Consider the following 9283-nt stretch of genomic DNA (forward strand, 5'->3'; position numbering starts at 1 on the left):
ATTTTAAATGATCATTCTCTTATATAAGTATTTTTATAAAATTAAGGAACATTGATATCAGTAAAATAATATTACTTAATATTATATATGATCAAAATTTGCTATTTGGCACTATGTTCCCCACAGAAATTTAATTTGTCTGTGGTGATCCAGTCTAAAATCTTACAGAACATTTAGTATTATATCTTTCTGTTTCATATGTCTGACACAGTCCTTCAAACTTGACATTAAAGAAAAGAACACATATGCAGTATCTGAGCCACACCCTAGTAGAGATTGTCTAGTGGTAGTATTTAGTTTATTCATTTTTATAGAAATACCACAACAGATATGTAATCACATCATTTGTTTCAGATTTGATGATGGTAGCTTAAAATTCTTCATTGATAGAATGATGTTCACCCAATTGCTGTAAATGGAACTATTATTTATAAGTGACAGGTAACTTTATGTTATATGATGTGGATTGAATACATCTTAAAATTCTTACCTTCAACAGAATGACATGAGGGGAGACCTTTGGGAAGATACTGGGTTATATGGTTAAAGCTTTATATATGGGCTAGTAACCTTTTAAAACAAGTCCAAGGAATCTCCTATGCCCCCTCCACCATGGAAGGACACAGCTATAAAACTGTGGACTATGGAACAGACAGTGAGACCTGACAATACACCACAATATCCATAGGCTTTGATCTTGAACTTCTCAGACTCTCGAACTTTGTCAATCACTTGATATATGCTAGTTTATTGTAGTAGTCTCAAAAACTTCAATTTGGCCTTGACTTTACAGCATAACATCAATCCTTGTGACATTACTGCCTTTAAGAGTACTTGCTAGTTGTCTGCATGTTAATCATAATTTCAAATCATTTATGTAGTTTCTGTGTCTATTTATTGTGGCTAAATCAAACTATAAATTAACTGTGATTAGTATGTTCACTGAATATTGTCAGCATCCAGGAAATGTGTGACACAAAAATGGATGCTAATAAAGTATTGATAAAGGAATGAATGAATAATTCTACTTATGGAAATTATTGAAGAATGCCTTTTTAGGTTTTCTAATACAGATGGTAGAAAGAAATCACTCCAGACTCCCCTGGAAGCTTGGTCTGTGGTGTACTACACACTGCTGTCCTGTTCCTAGAGAAATGAAGTAGATGATGCTGTTTCTTTAACCGAGCACCTTCCTCTGGTGCACATCTTGTATTCTGAGCACTGCAGACCTGCAGGCAGAAAGGCAGTAATGGAAATGGAAATCTACCTCTTGAATAATAGGGTTATTTTTTATTTTTTAAGAACAACAAATTCAGTTGATTGATAGTCTGCACCTCATCTATAATGATTTATCTGAGGTTAGACAATCTTTCTACAGATTGGTACAGAGCATTGGACATGTTTGTGGACTTATAGTTGGTCATATAGTTGAAAGAGAGGTAGACTGTATAGAGAGCTATTAGAAATTTGGGGGGAAAGCATTTAATACATAACATTAGGTTTTGAAGTAATGAACTTATTTTTATTTTAGTGTGAAATTCTTACAGCAACAATTTGTATAAGTGAAAATTGTTTTTCTAAGATAATGAATTCCACTTTCCCTTTCCACTGCCCTCCAGGGTCACCTATTCCCTTCTCACCATCTCCCTAAATATTTAGTTGTACCTCAGAATACAATAATGAAAAAACATGAATTTTACTAACAGAGAAAATTTTTAAGCCTCTTTTCTGAAGAAATTTGTTATTTTTCTGTAAAAGGGAAACCTTTGCTTTAACAACTCATAGTTCTCCTGGAAAACTCAATAAACATCTTCGCCATATTCTGCTAATGCACTTAAACATCATCTCATAGCCTTATAGAATCTGACGAGTTTTGAGCTATAAGTGTTATGGTATATGAGTGTTGACATTTATGCTTGTAACAAGGGTATTCCTACATTCTCAACTGTCCCTCTCTGCAAAGCTGGAGGGAAGCATATCATGTACTATGTTCAAATTATCACCACAACCACCTACATTCTCTGATTTGACTGAGAACTAGTCCAAGAAGAAAATGAAAAGAGGAATTTTTTTGTTATATCTTTGTGGGGTGGGGGTGCATGTGTATGACAAAGGGCAATCTCAGATGTTCTTCCTTACCTTTGACCTTGTTTGATACAGAGTGGCTACATTGTTCACTGTCGTGTATGCCAGGATGTCTGGCCCATAGCTGTGAGGTACTCCTGTTTCTGCTTTCCATCTCACCATAAGAGCCCAGGGATTACATAGGCACATTACATTGCTTGGGTATTAAATGGTATTAAATGGGTATTAAATGATCTCAGGTCATCACGTTAGCACAGCAAGCATCTTGCCCACTGGGTCATCTCTCCAGCCCTAGAATTTCTTCCAGAGAGTAATTCCTTTTAAAAAAATATTTTGTTGTTTTATTTTATGTGTTTGCATGTATTGCCTGAATGAAGGTAAGCTCACCCATGTCATACAATGCCGCTGAGGTAAGAAGAGGGTGTCAAATCCTCTGGAACTGGAGTTAAAGACAGTTGTTAGCTGCCATGTGGGTGCTGGGGACAAACTTTGGTTCTGTGCAAGAACCTTAACCACTGAGCCATCTCTCCATTCCCCTTGAGAGTAGTTTCATAACTCCATCATTTCCTCTACTTCTGCTTACATCAGTCACCACAAGCCCAGAACTCACAGGCACTCATTCCTCAGATTCTTTCTTCCATGTAAAAATACAGTCTATAAATAGATTTTTATTTTATTCTAATGGGAACAGAATAGAATTCGAATTGGAAGGAATCTTTTAAAGACTTCTCTTGGTGACATCTGGCAGATCCCTAGAGAGACTGTACATATCCCTTGCCTTATTGCTCCTTCCAGATTCTGTTCCTTCATCCTCGTTAAGAGATGAGGTTTAAGTCTCATGGCACAATTCTTTCTTATTCTAGTCCTCATCATTCTAGACATCTATTTTTTTCATTTAGAGATGGCATGTATGTGGTTTAAGAGATTTCTCCTTGTTATTTTTCCCATTCTCAGCTTTAGCAATTTCAGTTCTGTGTAGAAATTTAATATTGACTTGTTAAATTATTTTCCTGATCTTGTCTAATGATTTTCCCTTCCATGTACTTCAGCCACACATTCCAATATATTTTTGATCTTTTTATATGCAATAATTGCAACCCACCTCAAATCTTATTTTCAAGTATTCCTGTCTTTGACAACCAAATTTATCTTTTTCTAGTACCTTCAATTTCAACTATCCTTTGATCAAACACAGAATTCTAGCACATTGACCTTGGATTTTCCCTTCATCAATGTCATGTCCTCTTTTCTTTTCTTATTCAGAAGAAGATTTCAAGATATGACAATACCTTCTTGGAATACGAAGCATGTAATTTTTGGTCTTCTTTCTCCTCTCTTGGCAAATCTTCAGGGCCAATTCAATCAAACTTACTTCATATCCTAGATGTATTTTAGAGTATAACATACACATAGAGAGAATATGAACAAAATGTCTGTTTTCACTTGCACTTTGATGAATTTCAAGTGAGCTCCAAGTGTATCTCCATATCCTTATGACACCTGCACAATCAATTCAAATTCCCTGTTTTCTGAGAATATTTTCTCATACTCTGTCTTTAATTTGTTTGGTTTTTTTTTTTTTTTTTTGTCTTCTCAGATGATAATCTACTTCACCACTTAAAAAAATAAAATCTAAATAAGACATAAAGGAGCATCAAGATGCTTGTAGCTTGTAGCTTATGCTATAACTGCTCATCTTACCTTTTCTTACACTGGGACAAACATGTTTTGTATCCTTTCAAGGTCCCCAGCCAAAGTCATCTTATTTGTTTACTAAATTTTGTCATGCATAATCTGTTTCAGACTTTTTTCCTTCAGCTATTGACCATCACATTTTCTCACTTTCCTGCTCACTTCTGTCACACTGCCAACTTATTACATATTATTTGGCCAGCAGGTTTATGCCTTTTCCCCAAATTCATACATTAAAATTGATTTCCACATTGTGATATTAGAAAACTGGGCTTCCGGGAGGTGATGAGGTCATGAAAGTGAATCCCTCAAGAAAGTCATGAGTACTCAGGACAACTTGTTTGTTCATAAAGGGAATACATCACCTATGACCAGTAGGCTCATGAGACACTAAATCTACTGTCAGCTTGATTGTGGATGTCTCAGTCTCCAGAACTATCGGAAGTAATAAAGCTCTATTATTCATGTTTTATAGTTTTGTGTATTTATCAGCCTGGGTGAACTGATACTATTTTTATACATCTCTCTTGATATCTATTATAACAAGTACAAGGCACCAACCCTCATCTTATTCCTGTAGGTTTCTTTCACTATCCTCCTGTATAGTAAAATTTCTAGACAAAGCTGGGTATATTGAACCATCCCCTTTCCTGTCTTCTGATCTGCATCGAAACATTTCAGTTAGATTTGCCTTCTATTACTTCCCTGAGTCAGTTCTTATCAGGGTCCCTCATGATCTTGTTCACATACTCAGTGGGCAATTCTTATTTTCCTCTAAATTTATCTGCTGACATGATAACTTTATTTGAAACCCATGATTCCAGATTTCTTCTTTAAGTATTTCTTCATAATACATTCTCTGGAATTTTGCATGAATTAATGGTTATTTCTTTTCACTGTATTTGTCTGGAGCCACTTCACCTTCCCAGTTCTTAAGTACAAAGTAGTGCCTGTTTTAGGCCTGGAGACCATTTTTTCTGACTACTTATTTCCTAATGCATTCTATCAATTGATTTGCTTTAAGTTTTTTGTTTTATCCTATCTTCCAATGTGTAATGTCAGTCCCAATTCCTTTCCTGACTATTAAGACCACATTTTCTTTCTCAGAATCTTTGCTTGGAAGTTTAGTTAGAGGGATTGGAGAGATGGCTCAACAGTCAAGAGCACTGACTGCTCTTGCAGACAACCTGGGTTTGATTTCCAGACTCCACATGGTGGCTAACAACTGTCCATAATTCCAGTTCCAGTGGATCTGATGCCTTCTTCTGACCTCTGTGGGCATTGCACTATAAGAGTGCACTTACATACACTGAGGCAATACACTCATACAGGTAAAATAATAAATAATTTTAAAAATTAAAAAAGTAGATCTCTACATCTTGGCTATATAAAATTAGAATTGTTCCTTTAAATCTCCTCCTTCCTGAATCTTCCTTATTGGATATCTATTTTTCTCAGATTTAAAATGTAAAGTCCCCCTGGATTATATTAAAAAATTAAATTCTTCATATAATCTATCAGGCAATTCTGTGAGCGCCATCTTTCAAATACATAATACCTCCATGAATTTCCAAGCCTTTGAGAAAAATGCAAATAAACAAAAATTCTGGCTTCAAATGGAAACTCCAGACTAGTGACACACAATTGAGATTTAAAAATGTGTCTTAATTGTGAAATTAAGTGAAATTGCTATCATTCAAACTATAATGCTGTTATGATTTGGATGGAAAATGTTCCACACTGGCTCATGTGTTTGAACAGTTGGTCCTGACTTGGTAGCACAGATTTGGGAAGCTGTGGAGCTTTTGGGAATAGGACTTAACTGAAGAAGTAGGTCACTGATGGTGGGCCTTGAGATCTATATCCTTTTCCCACTTCCTGTCCCATTTCTTCTTTCTGGGTCACTGAGACCTGAACAAGCAGGCTCACATTCCTGTAACCACAGCCATGAACTACTTTTCCTGCCCTACCTTACTACAATGGACTCTACCATCAAATTTGAGTCAAAATGAACCTTTCCTCCATTAAGTTGCTTCTTGTTCAATATTTGATTAAAGTAACAACAAAAGTAACTAGTACAAGTAATATGTTAAATTAAACAGGAAAATGGCAAAATATAATTTACTAATGTGGATATTCTTGTACTATCTATCAATCTGTAGTCCAGTTGCTAGCTCCTCTCAATTGGTAAAGGAGAAGCTAAGCTCTGTATTAAAATTTTGTTAAAAGTTCTATTTGTTTTCCATGTTGTATAATAAAAGACTTATTGAAATGCTTAGGAACCTGAACCCTGTCATCACAATTTGACATTAAGATATATAGCAAAGGTCTTACCTACTAAGAAAAACTTATGGCAAATCAGTATTTTAGGAAATGGAAATAGAGTTCTGAGCTCATGAAAGCAATTCTGTCACAAAAATGCTGCATAATTGCAGTATTCTTTTAGGATTAATTTTAGTGCCTCAGATAAATCATCTTTCTATCTATTTATGGCAAAATCTGTTGTCAAGGTAACAACTATACAGAACCATTGTGTCCATATGGTGTGATGAAATCATCTACTATGGAGTGTGCTTTGTTCTCCAGCCTGATAGTAAATAATCAATACCCTCATAAACAAAGTTTCTGTTTCAAATGATTGCTCACCAATCACCTTTTATGAAGTATGGATTTGTTTCCTAGAGCATTGAGTTGAGTTTTGTCCAAAATCTCAGCTTGAATAAATCATTTTTATTAGGAAAATTCTAGGCATAATTGTGGTATGATGAGTTTGCAAGGGAATCCTTGAATATAACCACTCCCAATCATGTAATCAATAAAAATCATCACAAACTCTTCATCTATACTTCAAAATTGAGTTCATTTGTCTCATTTATGGGAAAGAATATTTCAAATATTGGGTTTTAATTCAATGATTTATTTTCACCATTTAATTATCTCCCTGTTTGTGAAGGTCGCAAAGGGCAACGCTCTGTTTTCAAGGTGGGCGGTCTTCACCATCTCCATTTAAAGCAGTCCTCGTGGAATTCTTTGTCCCCATACTAACACATAGCCAAAGATTCCCATTGTGTACAAACTAGTCAATTGGGGAATGCAAAGGAAAAATAAAGATCCATTGACTATTGATCCAGTGTGTTGTTTGACATGACAAATCTGAATTTGTTTTCTTATTTTTTAGTTACTGGAACAAAAACTCATTAAAATTTTTTCATCATACCAAAAATTTAACAAAATGTTTAAAATTTTTATAGCATAATATACACATCCTTATTGTGCATTAACAAACAAATTGGAAGCTTAATTGTGTTTTATATAAAAAAAGGCTTTGATGAAAAGACTGCTTTAACTTAGCTTACAGAAGAACAATAGACTATAGGGTGGTAATTGCCTACCCTCATTCCACATAATAATCAATAAACAATTATAGACTGGAAATACTTGAAAGCAATATAGATATCTGAGTCACTGATGTAATCACATCAAATTTTACTAGTTAGGTACTAGAACTATTTACAGGCAAAGTTATTTATGAATTGACATCTAATTTTGACAAGCATGTATGAAAGGATCACATGTGTGATCTGGTAACTGGAACAATCACTCATGCTATTTTAATAAATTATGAATATAAAAGAACTAAAGAACAAAAATAGCTATATTATGATTTAAAATCAACTTTTCTTCTATAATTGCTAAAGCATAGATAATACTGCTCTGTGTTGTGCCTATATGAATACTTCAGTGAAATGCTGAATTTCAATAGAAATTTATGAAAATCAAAAAAAATGTCAGTCATCTCCCATTCAGGACTACACACTTCCCTGAATTTTCTCCTGAACTATGGGTAAAGAACTGATGATAATTTATAAGTCAAGACAAATCAATTGGAAGATGTCATAGATGGGGAAGTGTTTTATTTCAGGAGCACAGTCAACACTCGTTGCTGTGGTTAGATGCCCCAGTGAGCAGAGCTGAGTGGAGAAATGAAATTCTTTGCCCCTGAAGAGTTTGCACTTAAGTAGAGATGCAGTCCAGCATGACATCACATAATACTGTTGATTGAGGTACATCAAATTTAATACTATGTCTGAGACTAAATAAGAGAGATGACCAGTTGTATACTTTTAATACCATGGCATGAACATAATATATTTTATGGTCTGTCTTTGACTGCAGATATTCTCAAGGGCTATTCTGATGTATATTTGGTTCCACCATCAGTGATCAAAACACAAGTAGTGTTCTTTGAAATGTAAGATTTCATCTTTCTGAAATAAGTTTTAGTTCTTCTAAGATGGAGTATGTCCTTTATAGTTGAAAACTTGAACAGGATTACTTCCTATATATTCAATTACAAATAGTACATATTTAATTTGTATCTGTACAATTCTTTCTAGTAAACTGCTTTTTGTACTTAGCTAGGTCTAGGAGAGCTTTTGGCTATGTGCAATGCTGGCTCAGCTTTTTCAATCCACGGAGTACAACATGTTCTGCTACCTAGCTTGGATTTATATTGACAATGCTGTATTCACTGTCACATAATATCAGGAACATAACTCTTACTGTTCTACAGCCCCAGAAAATTATTATCATGAGAAAGTTTAACACAATTTTCTAAAGACGTCTAATTCATAATCAGGCTATAGCTTAGCCAAAGCCTTGAGGAATGTGGCCCGATGATTTAGTATGACAGAAATGGATGAGAACAGCTGTAGAAGAGTGAAATTCTGTAATAAAAAATGTAAGTTATTACTTTGCTGAATTTTGAACCATCAGTAAACATACATCAGGAGCTCACTACACATTGCCATGGTGTCTGCCATTGAAGATTTGATCACAAGGCCAGACATGCACAGTAATGCCAGCCTGTGACCTTTAAGAGGAAGTTCAGAAGAAAAGTTCCTCAGCATAATTCAAGGAGTTAGTCTGCATGTTAAGCTAGAAAGGAGAAAGTAAATCAGTTGTTTCCACAAATAAGCATGATATTTCAGCAAACCAGAGGTCAATAAGACAAGGGCAGCTGACGCAGAGAAGGAGGAGCTGCAGACTCCGCATTCGAGTTCTGGGCTCATCATTTATGCAATACCTGTACTCTCCCAGGTACTGGTATTCTAACTAAGGCCAAAGTGAATTACTGATTTGGGAGCTTGTAGGCCTGTGACCTTGATAGCATTCATTTGCATGTGATGTTCTGCCTGGCTGCTTTTGTTTTCTCTGAGTTAGGAAGAGATTTCTTTTCTTGCTAGAACAGCAGCCTGGAAGGCCAACAAAGGCAATAAAAGGCCAGTCCAGCCACTGTTCTTTCTTGATTTGATAAAGAGTTGGGTAGGCACCACAAAAATAATCTACATTCATAATGACTTCATTCAACTCTGAGAGAAGTGTTAGCACATCCAGACTTTATAGCACCTTAAGTATATAAAGAAAGAACCAGTTATGCCTCCCTCTCCTGCACCACACTTCACACTATAGAGAAACTCAGTTATGAGTGTAGTAGTCAATGTAA

The sequence above is a fragment of the Nannospalax galili genome, unplaced genomic scaffold (assembly GCF_000622305.1).
Source record: "Nannospalax galili isolate Female #2095 unplaced genomic scaffold, S.galili_v1.0 scaffold794, whole genome shotgun sequence".
Lineage (NCBI taxonomy): Eukaryota > Metazoa > Chordata > Mammalia > Rodentia > Spalacidae > Nannospalax > Nannospalax galili.